At 37.2% G+C, this 25,652-nt stretch overlaps 1 protein-coding gene across 6 annotated transcripts in view; it reads right to left on the bottom strand.

The window, feature by feature from the left end:
• DLG2 (discs, large homolog 2 (Drosophila)) overlaps positions 1 to 25,652 on the bottom strand; it is a 1,891,340-nt gene that overhangs the window by 170,918 nt on the left and 1,694,770 nt on the right. The window lies entirely within an intron of this gene.

The following is a 25,652-nucleotide window of genomic DNA, read 5'->3' as shown; positions in this document are numbered from 1 at the left end:
ATTTCCAGAGGCATGTTGTTTAGGAAATGGATGCTACTCCTGCTTCCAAATAACAAGAGCCATAAAAACAATGGAACCAGTGGAGTCAATGCATCACAGAACAATACATCCAAGAGTCCTTTAGGTACTGACACATACTGAAGGTACTAGTGGACATTTAAAGCCCGGAATTCTACCATTAGCCAATCTAGATTAATAGAAATCTGTAGGCACTCAATTTTTTTACATGTAACCATATGCTCAAAACATAAATTTATCAAAGTACAAGATTGAACAGAGATACTGAATGTCTCTAACATCTCCATAAACATTTCTCATCATCTTGGAAACCGAAGACTCCGTTTTAGGTGTGCTTAGGCACCTCATTCCACACAGTGGTCATTGTTTCCACGGAGTTTAACTCCATTACAAAAAACACAATACTGACATTTGAAGAGACAAGCTAGTATTTGAATTCCACACTCTTTAAAATTTACAGATGAAACTGTTTTAGTAAATGTGCTCCTGGAAATAGCCATGAGTTCTATGATAGAACTCTTCCTCAATATTTACTCGTTGCCTCTCTTCAAGATTTTTATTGTAACTTGAGTGAAAATTTTAAAGAGCTAATGAGTTACACGTGACTCAACGGCACATAACAACAACAACAACAACAAATGAGTATTTTGCTCAATAATTCATACACATTGCATTTCATGACACTGGTGCCAATCCTCTTCCTCCCTGTGTTTATTATTTTTATTCTTCTTGCTTCCCTACCCTTTACTTTCTCCTCAGCTTTTTATTTGGGCAAATGGTTGGCCTTTGATTTCAGATAGTTACTTTTTCTGAGTGCCTACTTCCCTAGTGCAATCACTCACCTTATAGCTCTATTGTTAGCCTGAAACTCATGGAGGTGAATTCAGTTCCATGCTAAATGTGACTGAGGGTCTTGGTTTTAGGGGTTCTAATAATAGTGTTTACTAGACTAATAAGTCTGACTTTTCATAAATAATCATTCTGTTTCGAAGTCATCAGTTCCTCTAGTCTCAGGATGGTAGAGGCTGGGCTTTCAATGTTCATTATTCCTTTGGACTCATTGTTTTGATGCCTCTTTGATTTTCTTCACTCTTCTTTATTTGGGACAGGAGGGAATGAGTAATTTCATCTTAAATGGACATTGTTAAGCTTCTCAGATCTCAGTGGCTATTACTGGAGTGAAATTGAGTGTTGGCTTTGTGGACTATCTTATGAAACTTAACTTTTATGTCCTTCATAATCCCAATATTCATTATTTTCTTCTTTCCTTTTTTACTTCACATCTTATTTTAGCACTATGCCATCCAAGCAAGAGCTGCATTACTTTTGTTTTAGAAAATGGTTTAGTATATCATTTAAAGTTAAGTGCTGTATGTGGCTATCTTCAGACTTTGCAATTATACTCCTGGATATGGTGGGGGATGTGTGTATGTGAGTATGCACATAAGTGCAAGGCTGAGTGTGTTTGTGTGTGCGCATGTGCATATATCTCACCTAAAAAATGAGTGAATAGATTTCAAGGACACTTTTACAGCAATGTTCATAGAAGCTTTGTTCATAATAGTCCCAAATTGGAAATTGTTCAAGTGTTATTCACAGGACAATGGGTAAACAAATTTCAATCTATTTACTTAATATCTATATAAAGACAACAAAAAATAGCAAACTTGAAATATCAAACAATATGGAAGAATATGGAACAACATTATGCTGAAACCAAGAAATATCAGATTAAAAATAACCCAGACTCTATGATTGCATTTGTATAAATTTTAATAAGAAACAAAGTATCAATAATGATAGATGTATGAAGCATGGGTCTATCAGCATGGGATGGGGAGGGTGGACTGAAGAATTGCTGGGAGGGATCTGTGCTTCCTTAAGAGCTATGATTTATTATTTACTTATTTCTAATTTGTTTGGTTCATGCCATGTAATGCCCTGAAGTTAACTGGAAGGCAAGAAAAAGTCAAGAATTAAGAGCAACTAATTTATTTGATTATAATCAAATGTCACCAATAAATTTGAATCTATCTAATTGCATGGAAGAAGCATATTAAATGGTACAGTACAGTAGGTGAAAGCACACACTTGAGAGATAAAAAGGCTATGTATAATTGTCAACTCTGTCTCAGCACAAATATGGGAAAGTCACCAATACTGAGACTATTCTCTCATCTGTAGAATGGTGAATGACAATTCCAACATTGTTCAGAGTATTCACTGAGTGACTTATGAAGGGGTTTAGAATATAATATGGGCTCAATATGTTTTAACAATTATTATTCTCTCAGGAATATGAGACCTACACTTAATATAGTGATTTAGTGTGCTGTCTGCATGAAGTGAGATTTTTTTTCCTGGTTAGTGAATGATTTTAAAGTACTTGTGGTTGCTGTAGGGAGCTGTAGTGGCCTAATAGGTAAGGAGTTGTGCTGTCCACCCAAAAGCAGGAGTTTGAATCCACCAGCAGCTCTGTAAGAGAAAGATGGCCAATTTCCTCCTCTGCAATTTATAACCCCTGAAAACCCACTGTAGACTCTGCGATGAGTCTGTTTCAACTCTGCATAATAAGTTTCAGGTACTTTTTTAGTGGTCTGTGGTTAAATAATCATGCGTTTGCTCTAGTGGTGCTCTGGTGAAGGCATTCGACTGGTAACAAGGTTAATGGTTCTAAGGCACCAGACGGAAGGATGATGTAGCCTGCTCTGAGGAAGTTTACAGCCTTGGGAACCCTGCGTAGTCGTTCTATCCACGCTGCCCAACAAGGTCCCTATGAGTTTGGATCTACTCAGTGGCAGTAGGTTATTTAAGATTACTATGAGTTTTAATTTATTTAATAGCAGTGGGAATTTTTTCCTTCTTATAATACATATATTGATAAGTGAAAATTCCTCAAATTCATGGCAATTTGAAAGGTAATAGATGGTACGTACAAGTAGCAGAAACTATAACCAACAAAGATGAGATACAAACAGAGAGTTCTGGTGGCTTGTTGGTAAGGAATTGCTCTACCACAACCCAAAGGTAAGTGGTTTGAATCCACCAGTTGCTCTGCAGGAGAAAGATGGGTAGCCTCTCCACTTGTGCATTTTACTTCCTTTGAAAACCCATGGGAGGTTTTTCTATGGGTCAGTTCTGACTCTATGTACCCAACAACAGAATATGGAAGCAGGCATCCTCTCCCAAAGAAGATGGATTGCCACTCCCTTTCTCCCTCTCAAGTGTTTAGCTTACTTACATTCAACCTCCTCTGCTCACAGATTTCAAAACATTTTTTTAAAAAATCTTATTTTAAACATTGCACATGGCTTGTATTTGACTAAGCAAGGAAATTAATTCAGCAGAGTCTTGAGGTCAGGCTGACATCACAGAGCCCATGAAAAGCTATGGCTGATTCTAACACAAAAGCTAGAGGCAGAATTGATTATACTGTTATCTGGAGTGGCAGCAAGCTAGTGGATAAAATGCTTTCTTTCATTCATATTTCCATTATTATAACTTGAAAACCCTTTGAACCATGTAGAATTCTTTTACACAATCTGTGGTCTCCCATGAATTTCTTCAGAATATCAGACTATTCCTGGAATTGTAGAAAGAACTATGTACACAGTCTCATTTTAAGCCCAGTCTGAGAATTTTCTTTCCTACCAATCAAGTAATAGCAAGTATTCTCACATTCAAAGGAAAGTCCCCCCTTTCTTTTACTTTTCAAAGAGAAGAGCAAACTGGGGGGGGAGGGGTGGGCAGGGAAAACGTGCAACAATGAATGGAAATCAAAAGTCTCTGTACATGTTCATTAAAAGTAATAATAATTTAAAAAATTTTAAGAAGTAATCTATTACGTGAGCTATGTGAAACATTAGCAATTTCCTGTCATTAAGCCTAATATTTTAATCAAATCATAAAATGAGTTAAATCAGAGATGAGAATGGCCAAAATGTAGCTGACAAGAATAAAAAACACTTCCCCTTGCCCATCCCTTTCCACCATAGACCCAAACTACCTATGTAAGAATGAATGTAGACATCCTAAACCAAGTGAAAGCCTAATGCCAAAGTATTCACCTACTCCAACACACAGCCTTTGCAAAGGGCTCTGAGAAAATTAAATCCTGAATTGTACTCAAGATGCCCCAGCAGGGCTCCATCTGCCCTCACCCTCATATTCCAACAGGTTTACTGCTAATGAGAAATCTGGCTCTGTGCTTCTTCCTGGCTCCAAGCACAGCTAGGGCAGATGGAGGCACTCTGGGAGTTGGAGGAGGCTGATTTTTTACATTTTCATTACACTCACTTGATTTTGATAGCCACAAAATACAACAAAAATAGGAGAATTTTCAGGGAACTTTTTAACAGCTGATTTTAAGGCAATTCCTTTGTCCCAATAACCACGTCCCCAAATAAATAATTTTCTACTATTGACAGTGAATGTGTGTGTGTAGCAAGGCCAAGGGGGAATCTATGTGTATGTTCCCTATTCTTACTCTTTATGAAAATCAGGAAAGGTGTATGCCAGGGATGCATCCTATCTCCATATATTTTAATCTATATGCAGAACAGATCACTTGAAAGGCTGGGCTCTGTGAGAAGGAAAGTGACATCAGGATTGGAGGAAGACTTATCAACAACCTGTGTTATGCAGATGACACAACCTTGCTTGTCAAACTGAGGAGGACCTCAGGCATCTGATGCAGAAGGTAACAACTGCAGCCTTCAATATGGATTAAAACTCAACAGCAAGAAGATAGCTTCTTGCCTTTGGACCAATTGGTAGCATCATGATACATGGTGAAGAGACTGAGATTGTTAGCAACTTCAGTTTGCTTGGCTCCACAATCAACACTCTTATTATCAGTAGCCAGAAAATCTGCTGTCAGGGACCTCTCCAAAGTACTGAAGAACAATGATGTCATTCTGAAGATTAATGGCACCTGATCCAGGCAGTAGTCTTTGCAATTACTTGCTATGCATCAGAAAACTGGACAATGACTAGGGATGATAGAAAAAGAATTGATGTTTTTGAGCTGTGGTACTGGAAAAGAGGGTATTTAATACCATGGACTGCTGGAAGAACAAACAGGTTCATCCTAGAGAGGATGAAACCAAGCTGCTCCTTGGAGGCAAGGATTCTGAAGCTTCATCTGACATACTTTAGGCATGTTGCAAAGAGGGACCAGTCTTTGTAGAGGGTCATCATGCTTGCAAGATTGGAGGAAGAGCACAAGAGAGGGAGACCCTGCATGAGATGGATTGACTCAGTTACTAGGGCAATGGGGGTGAGTTTATCTGAGACAATTAGGTTGGCTTAGGATAGAGCAGGATTCAGAGCTGTTGTATATGAGTCACTATGAGTTACAACAACTCATAACAACATACAACAATAACAACAACAAAACATTCCCATTGTACCATTTATACAATCAGAAACTTGAAACTTATTAACCCTCTTCTTCCTGTAAGCAAAAGAGCTATGGGAAGGTATATGAAGCAGGCATATTAGAGTCTAGCTTTATATTTTATTTTCATTATTAAAGAAATCCTGGTAGCATTATGTGTTTTGTGTTGGGCTAGAAACCAAAAGTTCGACAGTATAGATTCATCAGCTGCTCCCCTAGAGAAAGTTCAGGCTATCTGCTCATATGAAACTGTACAGACTTGGAAGACTGATGGGGGGTTTCCATGAGTTAGAATAAACCTGAGGCTAATGGGATTAAGGTTGATTTTCCCTTACTAAGCATTACTATCTCCTCAGAAACAACAAACATGCCATCTCCAGATCAAAGAACATCTGCTAACTGGATATCACTTTTTGTAGGGCAAATGATCAAGCTGCAAATACTTCATTCTTGAATCCACATGATGTATGTGCTTTCAGCAAAAAAATTAAGACTATATTCATATTACCAAGTTTTGACAGTATAAACTTTAGGGTCTTGACATTCCTCCACCATAATATTGTTGTTGTTGTTGTTGTTAGGTGATGTTGAGTCGACTATGATCCATAGCAAAACTATGAACAATAGGTCGAAGTCAGTGCCTCACATTTTCTGACACAGAGCCCATTACGGCAGTTACTGTGTCAAAACACCTGATGAAAGTCTTGTCTTTTGCTGACTCTCCAACTTTCCAAGCACAATGGCCCACTCTACGGAATAACACCTCCTAGCAACATGCTTAAAGTTTGTGAAAACAAGCTTCAACATCTTTTCCTCCAAGGAGCATTCTGGCTGTATTTTCTCCAAGACATATTTGTTTGTTATTTTGGTAGCCCATGGGCTATTCAGTACTCTCTAACACTACAGCTTAAGGCATAAATTCTTCTTCTGTCATCCTTGTTCATTGTCAAACTGCAAGACACATAGCAAATGATTCAAAAGACTATGGCCTGAATTGGTTGCACCTTAATCCTCAAGCTGGCATCATTGCTCCTCAATAATTTAGAGAGGTCCTTGACTATAGGCTTTCCAAGTATAATATGTCTCCTGATTTCCTGACTGTGGATCCAAGTGTGAAATTGTTGACAACTTCAAACTCTTCTCTATCTACCATGCTGTTGCTTATATAGGTCCAGTGGTAAGAAGTTTTGTTTTCTTGATGTTGAGATACAATCCATATTGAAGGCTATATTCTTTGATCTTCTGCAACAAGTGCTTCAAATCCTCCCCACTTTCAGAAAATCTTGCCATCATATCACAGATAATTGATGAGTCTTCTTCTGATCTTGATGACACATTCATTCTTCTTCATAGATTCAAGCTTCTCAAATAATTTGCTCAGCATACAGATTAAGTAGATATAAAATCTTGATGCACCCTGTTCTTAATTTTAAACCATGTAGTGTTTCCTTCTGTTCACACAACAGCCTCCTGGTGTAGGTATAAGTTGCTTATGAGCAAAATTACATGCTCTTTGACTCCCATTCTCTTCAATGTTAGCCATAACTTGTTATGATCCACACAGTCAAATGCCTTTGCATAGTCAATAAAACATAGACAGTTCAGCAAATGGGAAGTGATGAAGTAAAAGAGCTGAACAGATTTTAAAAAATGGCTTGAGAAGACAAAACATTATAATATAACGTGCAAATATCTGTAGTTAGAAAAGAAAAATGAATGAACATGTTCAGCATTTCTCAAGCTAAAAAATGAAACTATTTAAGCCTCCAGGGACCATACTGAAGGACTCTATGGACAAGATAGAAGGCATATATATAATCACAGAACAAAAAAGAATTGATAACATTCAATTATTTCAGGAGATAGCATATGATCAAGAATCCCAAGCTGGACTGAAGATTTATATTAAAAAACAAGAATCCAGGAATTGACAAAATTCCAGTTAATATATTTTGATTTTAAAAATATGCTAGAACACTAAATTATCTTGATTGGTGATTGTGTCATTGAGTCACATCGATACTTGACCTTCCAGCTGGTTTTCAGAGGCAATAAATTGCAAGGGAGGAGACTGCCTATCTTTGTCCCGCAGAGCAGTTGGTAGATTTGAACCACATGTCTTTGGCACTGCAGCACAGTTTCTTACCACTAGGTCACCAGAACGCTCCCTAAATTATCTAGAGCAAGAAATTTGGAAGACAAGCTACCTGCCTGTCAACAGGAAGAGATCCATATTTCTGCCCATTCCAGAGAAATGTGATCCGGCAGAAGGAGGAAATCATCAAACAATACCATTAATATCACATACAAATAGAATTTTGCTGAAGAGAATTGAAAAATGGTTGTAAAAGTGTGTTGACAGAAAATTAGCGTAAGTTCAAGTTGTATTCAGAAGAGGAGGTGGAATGAGGAGTATCACTGCTGATGTTATATGGATCTTGGCTGAAAGCAGAGAAAACCAGTTCAATGTTTACCCATGTTTTCTATGCAAAGTTTCTCAGCTTTATGTGTAACAAATAACAAACTATTTACAGGGTGGCTAAGACAGGAATTTAGGAACACTTAATTGTGTTCAGTCTGAAATTGCATGGATAAAAAAGGCAAAGGTGTGGATGTCAAGTCTGTATCCTTTTACAATTCTTAATCTCTATGCTTAGCAAAAAATCTGAGAAACTGGACTACATGTAGAACAGGTATTAGGATTGGCAGAAGATTCACTAACAATCTGTAGTATTGTTACTGTCACTAACACCTTGATTTATGAAAGGGACGATGACTAGAGTCACTAAATAATGAGATCAAAGATTACCCATTCAATATGGTCAAAGATTACCCATTCAATATGGATGACACCTCAACATAAAAAAAATCTTTATAACTGGACCAATAAGAAATATTTTTATAAAAGAAAAAAAAAGACTGAAGTAGTCTGACATTTTCACGTTTCATTTTATTTAGACTCTCATTGTCCATGGGAGCAGCCGTCAAGAAACCAAACAGCGTATTGTTTGGGCAAATCTACTACCAGTGACTTTAAAAAATTGTTAAAAAATAATGATGTCTCTTTGAGAAGTACAGTGAGCCAAGGCATGGTATTTTCAACCACCTTATGTACATGGAAATACTGGACAATTAATAAGAAAGGTCAAAGAAGAATCAATGCTTTTGAGTTATGGTATTGGCAAAGAATACTGCATATACTGCGGACTTCCAGAATGAACAAATCTATCCCTGAAGAAGTGAAGCCTGAATGCTTCTTAGAAGCTAGGCTGGAGAAATATTCTGTCAAATATTTTGGACATGTTGTTAGGAGGTATCAGTCCTTGGAGAAAGACATCATGCTTGGTAATGTCAAAGGTCAGTGAAGAAGGGGACGACCTTCAACAAGATAGACTGATATAGTGGCTGCAACAGGGGGCTCATGGACAGAACCGGCTGTTGGACTGCGGAAGGTACAGTGTTTTGTTCTGTTGTACATGGTTGTTGTGGTGTGGAGTCAGAGCCTACTCCCAGCTGACCCTCTAGTGGGTTTTCAGAGGCAGTAAATCACACGGGAGGAGAATGTTCATCTTACTCTCATGGAGTAGCTTGTAGATTTGAACAATGTACTTTTGATATTTGTTGTATAGAGGTAACTTGTGGTTGCTGTGATACTGAACACTGTGACACTAATGTGTCAAAAGTGATAATGGTTACCCATGGTGGACAGTGTTTGGGGGAGCTCCCCAATAAAATTCTTAGAAGCAGGACTGGCATCCACTTCTTAAATAGCTTGCCTCTGGAAACCCAATGAACTTGGAGAAAGGATGAAAGTTATACAAGTGTTCAGGTCTTTTGTTCATAAGTTCGTTATGAGTTGTCTATGACTCTACAGCACTTACAACCACCAACACCACAACCATCACCTTTGGAATGACAGAGAAGCTTACCACTAGGCCACCAGAGTTCCTTATTGTCCATAGAGTCCTCATGAAATGGAAATGACTCCATAACAACTAACAGCAACAACTATTGTTATCCACAGTACAAAGATGAGCAAACACACTTACATGGTGTAAAAACTAGTCCAAAGTCACACAACTGATAACTGGAGGCTCTAAATCAAAACCCAGGCAATCCGATAAAAGAATCTAAGCTTTTAATATATCACCCTCTTATGTCTCAAACACAAATTAACACAAAACCATCCCTATTATAGCACTTGGCCTTTTTACTGTCCTCAAAAAGGAATCAAATCTAAAATAAAAATTATTTCACAAATAATATTCTATTGTCTCCTTAGTTAATTTGCAAGCTGAGGTGAATGATAATGCTAGTTTAATATCTCCCCCTGCTATTAACTATGATAATTTTATTTTAAAAGAAAGACAAAGGGTTTTCAATGTTGGGTAAGAAATTCTCCAAGTCTTTGAATAGAAAGGGAATGGGGCTTAATGTATGTATAGTGCCATTGCATGTGAAGAAAGGAATTAAGGAGAGAGAATATTAGGGAAGGTGGCACTACTTACTCACTGCATGCAGCATTCTATTGGAAACCACACTGTTTAATAATGTCAGCACTATAATTTTAAGAATCAGTAGTCCTGGTAACCAAGTCTGTGATAGAAATACGCTATTTAAAAAAGCAAACCTTGTACAGTGGCTTGTCCTAGACATACTGACAAGCTTTGTTCTATGCTTTTGAAATCAAAGGTATTATTTACACACACTTAGGTACAACATAGGATCCTTTCATTAAAAGACTTTCTTATGCTTACTTGTACTTAAAAATAGAAATATTTGAATAAGACCACATTCTCCCCTTCCTTTTTATAAATTATCACTTAGAAAAGAAAACTGCAGAAACTGACTGTATGGTATGGAATAGTTTATAAAACAAAGAAACCAAAGCCACAACTACCTAGTCAATTCTAACTCACAGGGACTCTATAGAACAGTACAGGAACATAGGGTTTCCAAGGCTGTCAATCTTTACAGAAGTAACTGTCAAATCTTTTTCCCACAGAGCAGCTGAAGGGTTCTGACTACTGACTTTGCAATTAGCCGTCAAGTGTTTAACTGTCTGTGTTACCAGGACACTTTCAGATGGTTTATTCTAAAGGTAATTAAATCCCTTTGCCACCCTCTTGACTATCCTCTCCTTTGTCTCCATAAGCATCAAGATGTTTAACACAGAGAGCCATGAAGGACAGCAACAGGGAAAACTGAAAGACCTGCTTAAAGGTAACGGCTGCCAAGGTGATTTAGTATCTTCTTTTTTTTTTTAAATATATTTCATTTTTTAAATTATTTTATTAATTTAGTTTGTTTATTTTTCATTTCAATGAACATCTACAGAGATTTTAAAGGCCATTTCCCTCTTGTTGTCAAGGATCCAAGTCTACTCTTTTGGAGGCAAGGTGGTGCTTCTGGTTAAAAGGAGTAATATTTTTTGGAGAGGTAAATGGGTATAAACTAGGGTGGTAGAGGTATTTATACTCTTGGATACAAACTTGGAAAACTCCATAGCTTATTTAAACTATATGAGGGGCTAATTTATTTTCCCACTTAAATTTCCATGAATATCATAGGATCCTACTTCTTCTAAGGAGATTGCGTACCTATTCACCTCTCCATCCATCCGTCTATCCACCCACCTCTACTTTGGATCATCTTCTCACTCCCTTCTTTACTGAGCTGCAGGCACAGGGCAAGGACAGCAAAGTGTAAAGATTAAGATATGGGTCTGAATCTTGCCTCTGCTCAGCTGGCATTTTATAATCTGGGATAGGTTTTCCAACACCGTGATTTCATTTTTTATGGTAAAAATTGGTGAATAGGAGCACCTTCTCTCACAGAGAATTGTTGTTTTGTGCCTGAAACCAACTCATAGCAGACCTTTCAAGGGGTTATGAGTGGCTACAAGGAAGGAACTTGTCCATCTTTCTCCCCTGGAGCATCTGGTGGATTCAAACTGCTTGCCTTTGGGTTAGAAGCACAACTCCTTACACTAGGTTTCCAGGCCTCCCTTAGGGAATCAGGATGAGGAACAAATGAAATACATGGCCTAGTACTTAGCCAGCACCTGAAAGTTAGAAGACATGTTTACGAAAACCGAACATCATGACCATCAAGTCAATTCTGACTCATACTGACCCTGCAGGACAGAGCAGAACTGCCTCTAGGTTTTCTAATGCTGGAAATCTTCACAGACGCCAACTGCCTCCTCTTTCTCCTATGAAGCAGCTAATAGGTTTGAATCGTTGTCCTTTTAGTTAGCAGCCAAATGCTTTTACCCATGGAACCACCTGAGTTTCTAGAAGGCATATTATTAGATTATTAAAGATTATTATTCCTATGTCCTATACGAGAAAATTGAGGCTCAGAAAAGCTAACTTGTGTAAGATCTCAATTAAGTGACTAGAAACAGTATTTAATCTATGAACACTTTTAGGAAGAGGTGGCATCTGAACTGTGTCCTAAAGAACCATGTGGGATAGAATGAGAAGAAGACATGCTCAGATTGAAAAAAAGGGGTCAGTGCACAGACGGAAAGAAGTGAAAGAGTTGGGTGCTCCCTAAGACTCCAGACCAAGGAGTGACAAAGGAGGGTGGAGAGTCTGATTTTAAGATCCTTATTAAGATAGCTTCTTTTCAGCCAGTAGGCTATGAAGATCCCTGATGTTGTTGTTGCCAGTTCAGTCACAATCAACTCATAGCTGACCCTCTGGTGAATTTTCAAAGGCAGTAAATTGCAAGGGAGGAGATTATCCATCTTTCTGCTGTACAACATCTGGTGGATTCAAACTATGTACCTTTGCTTAGGACCACAATTCCTTACCACTAATCTACCAGAGAGCTCTGCTGCTCTAGTGGCAAGAATATGTGCTGCAATTTCAAAGGCATGTGGTTCGAGGCCACCAACTGCTCCATGAGAGAAGGTTGGGCAATCTCCTCCTGTGTGATTACCTCCCTCTGAACACCCACTAGAGTGTCAGCTATGGGTCAGTTTGACTGTACAGTGCACAACAACAAGCCATTAGAGCTCTTTTCCAGGGTCATGGTACCTCATAAATAGATAGATAAACTCAAGAGATAATGAAGCCATTAAAATGCCTGGCAGTGAGTCACACTTCAATCTTTTCCATTTGCATTTGGAAGCACAGCATCCTTCCTGCCAGGAAGGTTCATCTCATGTTTCCATGTCAACTGGTTGTTGAGGATAGACTATGCCTAAAGGAGAGGAATGATACTGAGAAAGAACAGGGCCAGGGCCAAGGTCAGACTGTAGACAAAGACGTGGGACATGGTCTGGAAGGGCAGTGCTGACAGTGCTGTTCAAAAAGGGGAAACGGCAAGAACCAGAATGGAAAGGCTGGGTAAAACTAACTGGATATGAATTTGTTACAAGCCTGGTCATTGGCACTTGTACACTCACAGAGACATCATTCAAGCCAGTTCTTTGAGTGCATTTTTACTCTCTGAACAGATTAAAAAGTATATCATGTAATGTAATGACATTTAACCAGCTGATTAAGTGCAAATCAAATTATGAATGTGAAAACTGGAGTTCTCAAGAAATTTGTCTAGACTTTATGGTTTTCAAAATTACTTAGTCTCTAACTAAGCCATTCAAGACTAGTGTCCAATTTCTGAAACAATTCACCTTAAATATGATCAAGAGTGAAAGCTATAGCCAAAGAACTAGCCTTCCCATTAGCTGTAGGTCTCACTGGGGGGAATGCCACACAAGCAACTTGGGAAGTTGAATATATTGTTGTCAGATCGATGAGGACGTAAAGAACATTAAACAGAGGACAGAACATAAAAAGATTAAGCAAGCATTTTCAGCCTCAGCTACACACTGGTTTTACTTGGAATGCTCTAAAAAAATGCTGATGTCCAGGGACCCTCTCTCTGATATTTTGATTTAATGACTCTAGAGTGAGTCCCAGATATCTGAGTTTCTAAGAGCACCTCTTGTGATTCTAATGTGCAACCAACATCAAGAAACATATAAAAGACATGGCCAGCAGGTAGTAAAACAAGCCTACCCTAAAGGCTCTTTCTGGCACTTCCATGAATGAAAGCCAGGGTGGACTGGAGGTGGTAGAAGAGAGGCTAGGATGTGAATTTCCCTGGACGAGGCTCCCATGCTTGTGCAATCCCACTTAATCAAGTCAACCCAGTGTATGTTCCAGTGTACAGTGATGTGTGGACATCCTTCTATTACTGATCTAGCCTAGGAGTACCTGAAAGCAAGCAAGCAAGCATTGGATATTTTTATTATTTAAGTTTTACTATGAACCTAAGTGCCTGACATGGCAAAATGGCAATTGATAAAAAGAACGACAGTCCAGATAACATTATGCTGACTAAAATAATTCAGTCACATAAAGGTAAATACTGCATAAAATCACTATTGTGAAATATGAGGATAACTGAACAAAATATGTATAAATGCCCAAAAGGGGAAGAGGGGAAGGGAGGCAAAAGAAGGGGAAGGGGGAAATCTCTAGGATAGCAGAAGTTAGTGGTTGGAGGGGAAAGTGAAGCATTATTGCTAATAAGTGCTGTGAAGTTGAGTGCAACTCATAGTGATCCTCTGGTCAACAGATCTGAACTTTGTCCTTTTCTGTGCTGGTCTTGTGCTCCTCGACAACTTTGAGTCCACAGACATGATACCAATCCATCTTGTTGAGAGTTTTTCTCTCGTTCTCGATCTTCTACCTTTCCAAGAATGATGTCCCTTTCCCAGGTATAGCCCCTCATAACAACATGTTCAAAATATGTGAGATGAAACTTCACTGTCTTTGCCTCCAAGGAATACACTGCTTGCACTTTCTCCAAGATCTAGCTGTTCTTTTGGGAGCCCATGGGGAAGTCAACACTGTTCTCCAACACCACAACTCAAATGCATCAATTCTTTTCCTGACATCCTCATTTATTGTCCAACCCTTAGGTGATTGGAAAGATTGTGACTTGAATCAGGTGTACTAAGTCTTTAAACTGACATCATTACTCTTCAAGACATTAGAGAGATCCCTGGTAGCAGACTTTCCCCAATGATATATGTCTCCCAATCTTCTGATGCCTAGTACCAAGTGTGTTGACTGGATCCAAGCAAGATGAAATTACTGGAAATTTCAATCTTCTATTTACCATGGTGTCGTCTATTGGTCCAGTGGTGAAGATTTTTGTCTTCTTGATGTTGAGGGGTAGACTATAGTCCTTGATCCTCTGCAGCAAATACTTTAGGTCTTACTCACTTTCAGCAAGCAAGTTTGTGCCATTCTATTTGCATAATCAGGTTGTTGATGAGCCTTCCTCAAATCCTGACTCTTCACAAAGTCAACTTCTTGAATGATTTGTTCAGCATACAGACGGAATAAGGTATGGAAAGAAGATACAACCCTGACTCACACCTTTTCTGATTTTAAACCATTCAATGTTCCTTTGCTGTTAGGACAACAGTTTCTTGATCAAGTTACTGATATTGTATAAGCATAATTAAGTCTCATGGAATTTCTATTCTTCTTAAGGTTGGCCATAGTTTGTTATTATCCACATAGTCAAATGCCATAGTATTGTCAATGAAACACAGACATTGTCCTGATATTATCTGCTTCAGCCACGATCCATCTGATATCAGCAATAATATTCCTGGTGCCACTGCCTCTTCTAAACTCAGCTTGAACTTCTGGTAGTTCTCTGTCAATGTACTAGTCTGTGTTTGGATGAGCTTCAACAATATTTTGCTTGCAAGAGATATTAATGATGTTGTTTGGTAATTTCCACATTCTGTTAGATTACCTGTCTGGGAAAGGAAACAAGCATGGATTGCTTCCAGTCAGTTGGAAGAGATCAAAAGGGGAATAAATGTTCAAAAAGGGGAAGAAAAGGAGGAAAAAGAACTAGGTAATAGAGCTTAGTGGGTAGACAGGTGAAGGAATAAGAAAGATTAAATAGGGACTTGAAAAAAAGACAAAAAAATAGGAACTTGAGAACACAGGGTGATAATAGGCCTAGATCAATAATAATTATATAAAATACAATACATAAGAATGGTATATACAAATCAATAAAATAATTTTTATAAAGTATGACTGAAAGTCTGAGGTAACCATTGTGTAAAATGAAATAGATTCCGTTTTCACTGACTGCTTTTATTCACATTCAAGAATTCATAGGGGCAACTGCATGAAGCTTTAATGGAAACAAAACAAAATTAAAAAACCCCAAAACTGTAATTTCAAAATTTCAATTGCCTTTAACAGGCATGTGTGGAAATTCTCAGATGGAGAGTCATGGTCTGGGTCTCTAAATGAAAGCTTACGCATTTACTTTGAAGGATTAACCTGCTGGTATTGTATTGATCCGTGGTTAATCCAGTGTTTTAAGAAGTCCTTGTCTTAACTAGTTTTCATTCATGTAATATGACTGATTGTGGTTTGGGGATTTTAAAAGGACAGCAATTGGTATTTTGGAACTTCTGAAGAAGATTGTTCAGCACTTTTTGTGTTTTCAATCATGCTTCAAATGAAATATATTTAAAAGATTACTCTTTCCCAAACTTGCATCATCCCATTGATCACTCAGGTTTCTTGCTTAAATCCTCATTTCTAGAGGACATTTATTATTAGTAAGTTTAAAAAGCACTGTCACAGAGTATCATAATGAATATCAATATCATTGGTTGCAGCATTTTCACAGATGTAAAGATGTAGTTGGAGAAAGGAGAAGGAAATGAGAAATAAATATTAATTATCTATTCTGACAAATCTGGTTTGACTCAATGGCAATTTACAACAATTTGTGATAGTTTTTGAAGCAATTAGTACTATTGTTGGGTTAGATACTTTCAAGAACCCACTAACATCAAATAATTTCCTATTCTACATAAATTGACAAATCAGACAAAATATATAGAAAGTAGAGAATTCTGGAATATGAAGCTCACTATGGCTGCCTTCACAACCACTCAAGTTAGAGCATCATCCTTCTGTCGGAAAGTAGGTGAGGAGTACTCTTTCTCAATTACTGACAGTTAACTCTTTTTTTAAAACTTTTTCTTTTTCTTTTTTACATATTTTATATTAGTTTGCATACAAAATTCATATATATTGTGCTTCATTCATATACAATGTGTTTCACACATTTCTTCATTCACATTGTGTTTCACAAAATCACTCCCATATATTGTATTTTATAAAACCTCAAGGAAATAAAAGCTATGAATTAACCAAGTAGACACAGGAATAGGTAATGATTCTATTAACTGGATTCTAAAAGCAAAAGGTAAAAAAAAGAGAGAGAAAATGGAGCTATGAAGCAACTCATGGTTACAGTAAGACTGTTGTTATTGTTGTTGTGTACCATCGAGCCAAAACCAACCCATAGCTGACCCTCCAGCAGGTTTTCAGAGAGAGCAAATTCCAAGAGAGGAGATTGCCCAACCTTCTCCAGTGGATCAGTTGGTGGATTCAAACCATGTACCTTTGAGTCAGCAGTTCAATTCCTTACCACTAAGCCACCAGGGTAGTCTAAACAGAAGACTTGACAAAATGCTGGAAAATTCAGGTCAAGAAATCATCAAGTCAATTATAGAATAGGCACCAAATTTTGAATTTAGAAATTCTGAACAAAGACTCTAATCTCTAGTCCCATATAAAATGCATGGACTGCAAAAATTTGGGAGTACTTTTTCCTTCTTTTAAAAATCTTTGTAATGTAGTTAATGCAGTGCAATAAAGTGGAGCCCACTGTCTGGTTAATGCTTTTAGTCAGATTAATCTGGTGAGTCTGTTCTCAGGAGTAGTTCAAGTGGTACTCATAGTGGTTGGGGGAAGAAGGAAACGGAGGAGGCGGATGAGAGGGAAGAAATACAAGGAGGAATAAAGAGGGTGAAGGTCAAGAAGGATAATGCTAATGGCTTCCATTTGTTGAGTACCTCTCCTGTCTGTAAGGTACTATATTCTTTAAAAATAAGCAGATATACCAATTTCACAGGAGTAAAGCATGAAATAATGCACAAGTTATAATTCTACATTTTGGTACATTCTCATAAAGTTATATAACACCATGCAAATATAGCCCAGTTTAGGAAACAATGTTACTAGTATGTCCAGAAATTATTCTTCTGATTTACATCAGCCTAGGTTAGTTTTGGGTGTCTTTGGATGTTATTCAAATTCAGTCATTGTGGTAGGAAAAACAATGCCCCCTCCCAAAAAGATGTCCATGTTGTAATCTTGGAAACAGAAAATGTTATGGCAAAATGGACTATGCAAATATAAGAGTGCAGACTCTGAAATGGGGAATAATCTTGCATTATCCAGTGGATTTAATCCAGTCATAGCTCTTAATTGATAACCATCAAAGAAACAAAAAGGTTGGTTCTATAAGTTTAAGGGACGGAGACTGTCAATTACCTGAATGAAATGAAAATGGACTGGTCCTATAGAGCTTCTGGAAAGGAATACAACAAAATGTCATGTTGCTTTTAGTCTGGTGAAAATTATAATCTACTCTTGACCTACAGAACTGAAAAAAAGAATAAATTTATATTGTTTTTAATTAAATCACTAAGAGTATTGTTAATTTTTACAGCAATATAAATCATAGTGTTTTTTGCATGTATCTGTCTTCTTCAATTCAATATTATCTTGGCAAAATTTATATTTGCTATTGTGTGATGGAACTGTCAATTTTTTATTGATATATAATATTCCATTATAAGGTGGTATATATTTATTCATTTACTCATAAATAAAGGAAGTCCTGGTGATATGGCGTGTAATGTGTTGGGTTGCTAACTAAAAAGTCAGTATTTCAAAGCTACCAGAATATTGACTATACCATGATCAAATCTGTCTTTGAAAAAATACAACCAGAATACTCCTTAGAAGTGTGGATGGCCAACAAATGAATGGTACACAGGAGCAATAATTTATATATATATATATATATATATATATATATATATATACACACACACACACATACACAGGAGAGGCTAGAGACTATTCTGCCAAGGGAACTTCCCAAGCTTTATTGTAAAAATAGAAGGATAACTAGTAAAATGTGCATAAAAGTCCAAAGGGGAGAAAGAATGGCAGGGTGGGGAGGGGAGAAATCACAGGGATGTAGAGTTTAGTGGACGGAGGGAAATGGTGAAGGAAGACGGGTGATAGTGGGCATACCAATGGTGATCACTTTTATAAAACACGGTATATGTGAATGATTGTATGAAACAATGTGAATGAAGGAATGTGTGAAACACAATGTATATGGATGGAAAACAAAACAAAACAAAACAACCCAAACAAGTTTAGATGGCAGGGCTTCCTTGCTTTGGACACACATTCAAGAAAGACCAACAATTAGACAAGAATATATGGCTTATTAAAGTAGAAGGTCAATGAAAATTAGGCAAACTCCCTCTCATCTTAATGATTCTATAACAGACACACCATAGGTGAGTGACCTTAGCAATCAAATTCATTTTCTCACAGTTTAGGAAGGTTAGAAACCTGAATTCAGTGACCTGGCTTTAGAGAAATGTTCTCTTGCTTGGTTCTATGGTAAGACTATGTCCAGCTTCTTTGACATTTTCAGAATTCCTTGGAGTTCTTCATAGTGGACTCTATCTTCTCCCACTTGTCCTTACTTTCTTCTATGTTGGATGTTTCTTTTGCAACTCAAAATGTGATTAGTTTAAGATTACATCCTATACTGATATGAGCTAATGTAGGAAAACAAAAACAAAAACAAACCCCAAAACAAAACCCCACAACACAAAACCCACCTATTCCCAAGTAGAATTATATCCAAAGGTGTAACAGTAGATTTTTAAAATAAATAATTGTTTCAAGACTTGGTACAATCAATAACATTTTATACAAGATGGATTGACTTATAACAATAAGTCAAATGTACCAGTGATCACAAAATGGTACAGGAAACAACATTTTATTCTGACATATTACAGGTTGCCAGGAATCACAGCTTATCCTATCAAATGGACAATAATTACATGGTTCTTATACTGTTAAATGATGATTTTCCAACACTAACGTAACATCTTATTCCTATACAAATCCCACTTGATCATCACATACTATCCTTTCTATCTCACTGAACTAATTATTTTTTTAATGTTTGAGGCAGATTGGACTAAAATGTTCCTTTCTTATAATAATCCTGTTTTAAGTGTAAAGGTGCTGACATAAGAAATAGCAAGGAAGCATTATCTTTTTCCCAATTTCTGGAATAATTAATGTTATGTCTCATAAAACCTTACGAAGTGATGATGTTTATTATGCTGATTTTAAAAGTAAGTTGAGGCTCAGAAGAAGAACTACATTGTCGAGTGGTTAGTGGAAGAGCTAACATTAATGTTTCAGACTCTTCTGACTCTAAAACCCACACTTTGATTCTACTCTATGCTGTTAACTCATAAATTAGCTCATGAGTTAGAATTTGATTCCATGACAGTGCTGAGATACTTGCATGGTCTTTTTATTCACCTTAGATGCAAATGTAAGTTGGACAAATCTTAGTTTCTTAGCGCTGTTATAATAGTCATACTGTACGTGGGTGGTTTTAGCAAGCAGACATTTATTTTCTTACAGTTTAGAAGGTTATAAGTCTTAATTCAGGTGACAAAACCTATACAACAAAATGAAACAAATCTAATAACCAAACAAGTAAAAAAACCCAACAACAACAACAACAACAAACCCTCAAAACACTATCTAGCTTTGCTTTTGGAATCTACTACAAGAGATACTAACATATTTGTCTTTCAAATTTTCTATATTTCATGTCCTCCTGCTCCATCTGATCCTAGAGCAGAGTCTGGATTTAGAATAGTAGTTTCTTAATTTCCACCTTTTTCCTCCCAAGAAGATTTTAGGTGGTTCCTTGAGGACATGTTTGATCTAGCTTTTCAGGCTTGATCCTTGGCAGCATCCCACAGAGTTATTTATAATGATCAGTGATTTAATAAAAATTTAAATCCTGCTCTTTCCCTTATACCATTCTTGTTCTATTTAGTCGGAGATCATACAATATCCTAAGTATTCTGAGTAGTATGCCAGGAAACCTCATGTCTTTTTGATAAGGAAACATGGTAAATGAGAAGGCTTGACCATGGTGCAGATTTGAGGCAGTATAACTTCATGCTAACTCTGAATAAGAAGGAAATAGTTGATGAGGATTAAGAAACCTACCATGTTAAACCACTTCACTTGAATTCATTGCCATTGAATCAGAACCAATGTTGGCCATGTACTTGGTTTCCTATAAACAGGAAGGCTCAAGGCTATAAATAGAAGGAGAAGAGATTGCTCATCTTTCTCCTGAGAGGCCACTGGGGGATTTGAACTACCAAAGGTGTGTGGCCTTTGGACTTACAGCACACCCCACCTAAGGAGTATGCCACTAGAGTTTACTATGTATAAGGTCCTCAACTATTACCAAAGGAGGCATACTAAACAGGAGATGACTATTTTCCAGAGTTTGTCTCACATAATTTGTTCATTTTGTTAGGAGGTGTTAGTCTTTAGAAAAAGACATGATGCTTGGAAAGGTAGGAGGTTGATGAAAGAGAGGAAGACCCTCAACAGAATAGATCTACAAAGAGACTATAACAATGGGTTCAAGTATATTGGAGTTGATAGAATGGCATAGAATAGGGAAAGGTTCAGATCTGTCATTCATTGGGTTGCTATGAGTCATATTTGACTCAAAGGCACCTAACAACAACAACACTTGAAAATGAAACCTGGTGACATAGTCCATAGGGAGTCGTGCTACTAAAGGTGGTTTGTTTGAATCCACCAATAACTCAACTGGAGAAAGATAAGCAATATCTCTCAGGTGCTGTACAGCCTCCAAAAACTTGCGGGGGGTTGGGGGGTTGAGGGGTGTTCAGATGTGAGTTGGCTTCAACTTGACAGCAGTGAAAGTTCAAGTTTATGTAAAACCAAGCATATCCTGGAAAATGAGGTATATCCAAAGGCTTTGGCTATAAATCTTACCCCTAATGTTAGAGTTAGGAACAAGATTTAATACAGGACAAAATACCATTTTTATCTTTGTTCGGCTTCTTTGCTGTATAACTTTGAGCAATAACTTAAGCTCTCTATTTTGGTTTCATTAATTATAAAACAAGGTTAATAATGATAGCAGATATATGAATTAGATTATCATCATCTTCTCCGCGTCCTGGGCATACCTGAGCCTGTACAGAGTCAACACAAGATGATTTCAGTTGAGCAGGGGCTTCCCATTGATGGAGGAGGGACAGGTTTAGAAAATGACTGGAAAAGAGAAAATTGTCTTTGCTCTGACAAGGTCCAGCAAAGGGCTTTTTCAACACAAACTTTTGAGATGGGGGACCTTTCCATTGACCTGGATCCACAGCCAGCAGAATATAAGCACAGTGTCTCTTCCTGAGGTCTAACAAGGACCCTCATTAACAAGAGGTGGAAACAGTTCCCAAGGAGCCACTGTAACTAGTTTAAGAGGTTTGTCTGGAGGGGAAGAGCTACAAAATTTAATTTAAATAAGAAATATGTTTTTTATAATAAGGGTCACTAAAAGCCACCAATTATCCTGTTCATATTAAGGTTTTATTCAGCTTGCATCACATTTTTTCATTATTTTATCCACAGAAACAGATAATTGCATGACTCTTTTTAAATACTGAAAGTCTGGGATCCCAGATCTGAAAGACCAAATACACATTTTTTAAGAAAATTAAAAGAAAAAAAAACAAACCATCACAATGTAAGTGCTATTACTGGGGAAAAAAATTACTGCATATCATATTTCATAATGCCATGATATTAATAATACAATGTGATAATACTAAGGTTGTTTGCCTTATAAACTCATGCTGAGCCCCAGTATGCAAGGAACATAGTTCTGTAAGGTTTTAAATGCTGTGACCTTTTGGAGCAGATTGCCAGACCTTGCTTCTGAGGTACCTCATGGTGAGTTTCAACTGCTAAGTTTTCAGTCATGCATTTTAGCCATTTACAGCATCCAGGGTGCTCATGATCAATATTCTTTAAAAGGTTCATTGGTAACATAATGAAAGAATAACTTAATGTAAAATAAATGGCAGTACAATTTTAAAAGCAATGCAAAACTATTTTGATAATGAGAAACTCTCTCTTGCATTTAGTAAGTGTCACAGAAAATCATCAGCTTATCACAGAAGATGAAATCTAGGCTCCCTGCATATTGAGAAAATGGCATAAAAGATGGAGAATGCAAACCAGAATAAAAAGATGACTTTCTTTAGGAAAAGACATTTTAAAGATTTTAGAATCATTTAAAATGAAATCACACAGACCAAAAGAATTAGGAGGGAAAAAAAGAAATTATTTGGCCATCACAATATTGAGCTATAAGGTAGAAATACACAGAGGAAAAATAGGAAAGTGCTGGTGTCGTAGTTTTTAGGGAACTGCTCTGCTAACCCGGAGGTAGTACATCTCTGGCAGTTCAAATCCACCAGCACCTCCTTGGGAGGACGATGGGGAATCAGCTCCCTTGAGTTTTACAGCCTGGGAAATCCAATGGAGTCAGTTTCAACTTGGCAACTGTGATGAAATAGAGAAATACTGTGGTTTAAAATACACAAATTGATAGCATTTGGAGGACTCTTTGTGATTTCTTGTATTAAATGGTGGTGACAATAAAACGTAGGGGAAAAATGCATAGTATAATTTATTTATTTAGATTTTCAGAGCTCTTACTTGGTAAAATTAATCTGTCAACTTCAGGTCAGCCTTCTGATATTTTTGCTCAAATGTGTTGCTCAAGTGGCTCTATATGTTTTGTATTCAAGCAATAACACATGGACATCAACAACCCCGACCCAGCAAGTTCTGCTTCTACTGATTCTCCTCTTAAGTCTCTTCTGTGGATTTTCTTCAAAATCTGGAACATAATTCTGGAGAATAAGGGACAGGGAGGAGGCAGAAACTTCTGCAGAAGGAGTACTATAAGTAAATGTGAATATAAATGTTAAATAATGTTGCTCCATAGATTTTGAAAGACTTATTTTAGTGGAGAAAAAAAGAGGGATGACTTAGAAAGCAGCATTGAAAGCCTAGGACATGAGGGGACTTTAGGAAGTTTCCCAAGTATTAAGGAGGCTGGAAGATCATACTTCTCTATATTACAAAGAAAGAGCCATATGGACAATTTATATAAAGTGCTCTTTTAGGGAGCAGGCAAGGCTGGGATTATTGAAAATTCTTCTGCGCATCTAATGCACTACAAATGAAAGTAAATCCACTTGCTTTTGGTTTTAAGCAAAAATGCTTCAACTGGGTATCAGCGTGACCATCCTCCCAGATATGCAGCCTTTGAGGTGTGCCACACTTGGTTAAATGCTTTGTTGTCACTGTCCTAGGAGTGTTTATTTTAAAAAAAAGAACCAATTTTATTGGCACTAGAAGTAGCATGGAGGGATAAAAGGGGAAGTTAACAGTGTAGGAAAAGTGAAGTGTCCAGTAAGGGTAAAGTTGCACAGTTGATTATTGTCTGATTTTTAACTGTTATTAAAAAGTTGTATACCTGTAAATGGTTAAACTGGGGAAAGTTGTTGATGGATTATTTACAACAATGGCAATTAGTAAATAAAAAAAGCAGCCACTGAAGCAGTTTATGTCAAACCAAAAACCTCATGGAATTTGGTTTCTTGGTTGGGCAGTTTAAAGGTCATGGCTTCAAGGAACATTCCAATTAATCGGCTGAAAAGCATATCTAATGCCTGTGATAATTAAGGTTAGCTGCTCATGAGTCCCTGGTTTGGCAGTTATAATGCAGGTATTCTTTAGATGAGATCTCATACAATGTAATCACCTCCATGATGAGTCTGCTGTGAGTAGCCAGTCAGTTGGAAGGGAGCATAGTAGAGGGTGTGGACTGTATCGAACATTTATGGAAAACCTGGCCAATCTTTCTTGCATGTTTTCCCTCAAGCAAGTGTCACAAAACCTCTTTAGCTCTATTGTAAAGTGCTGGGATGCACTTGGACTATTTGTCTGGGATAAAACAGAGGAAGGAGAGTCATGATTATTCCCATTTTTTTTTAAAAAAACACACCACCACCACCAAAGAACCATATATTATGTAACCAATCTTGGGTGTCAGCTTACATGTCCCACTATGTTGCAGGACTGGCAGACATATCAATGGTGCTCTTAAATGTGGGACTTTATAGTGTAGAATTATCCTGGCTTTTATATAAATATAACTTGAAAGTGAGGGATTGGATTCTTGTCTACTTAGCTGGAATTGTTGTAGCCAGATGAAGATTTGTTTAAGTTGGTAAAAAAAAATCACACGCCCACAGCACAGTCAGATTGTAGGATCCAAGGACAAATGTCCTTAAGGTACAATGGTCAAATGTTTACTCAGCATTTCACAATGCACACATGACTTTATTATTCATATGCTATGTAATGTGATAGTAAACTAAACATAAGGCCAGACACTAGAGAAACAGAAATGTGAGTTGATTTTGCACATTCTTGAAGAGCAGGTGGAGTTGTGTTAAGAGTTTGGTGCAACTATTTAGAAAAAGGAGTACAAAGTTTCATACTTTTCAGATTTCTTATCTGGAAACTGAACATACAAAATAGCTGAACTCCTTTCAAGTGCATCATATAGTACAACAGGCAGTAGTCACACTGGGCAGGCTTGAACCCCAGTCAGACCTCTGATAGGTATACTTGAACCTTGATTGTGACTGTTTCTTTTCAGTAATATGGGTATTAATCGCATTCACAGTTCTTGTGAAGATGATTTAAAAAAATCATATATAGTACTAAGCAAAACATTTGGGGCAAAATTAGATACAAGTTGTATTATTAAGAATTCAGAGAGCAATTATGAATGTTGCTTATAATTATTAATTTACAGTGAGGAAATGGATTCAAAATTAACCCATATGAAATGGGGCATTCTTTTGATTAAATGAGTCAAAAATTATTCTGAGATGATCACCACTATGGAACAGGAGGACTTTTTAATTTAACAGTGACTAGTTAGGAACTGTTTGCAAGTTACATGTGAGTTCAAGTAAAAAATCTGTAAAAATATTGATTTTTGAAAAGCAAAAGAAAAACTCCCTCATTGGTACACAATCCCCCCCCGCACCTCCCCAAACCCCACCCCCTAGCCCCAAATATAATCCACTCTACAACCCTCATTGCATACTCCTACGATAAAA

This window comes from Elephantulus edwardii, unplaced genomic scaffold, assembly GCF_000299155.1.
Source record: "Elephantulus edwardii isolate Elephantulus edwardi_28Jun2011 unplaced genomic scaffold, EleEdw1.0 scaffold00163, whole genome shotgun sequence".
Lineage (NCBI taxonomy): Eukaryota > Metazoa > Chordata > Mammalia > Macroscelidea > Macroscelididae > Elephantulus > Elephantulus edwardii.
Note: the sequence above shows the minus strand (reverse complement) of the source record. Positions and strands in the feature narration are given on the sequence as shown.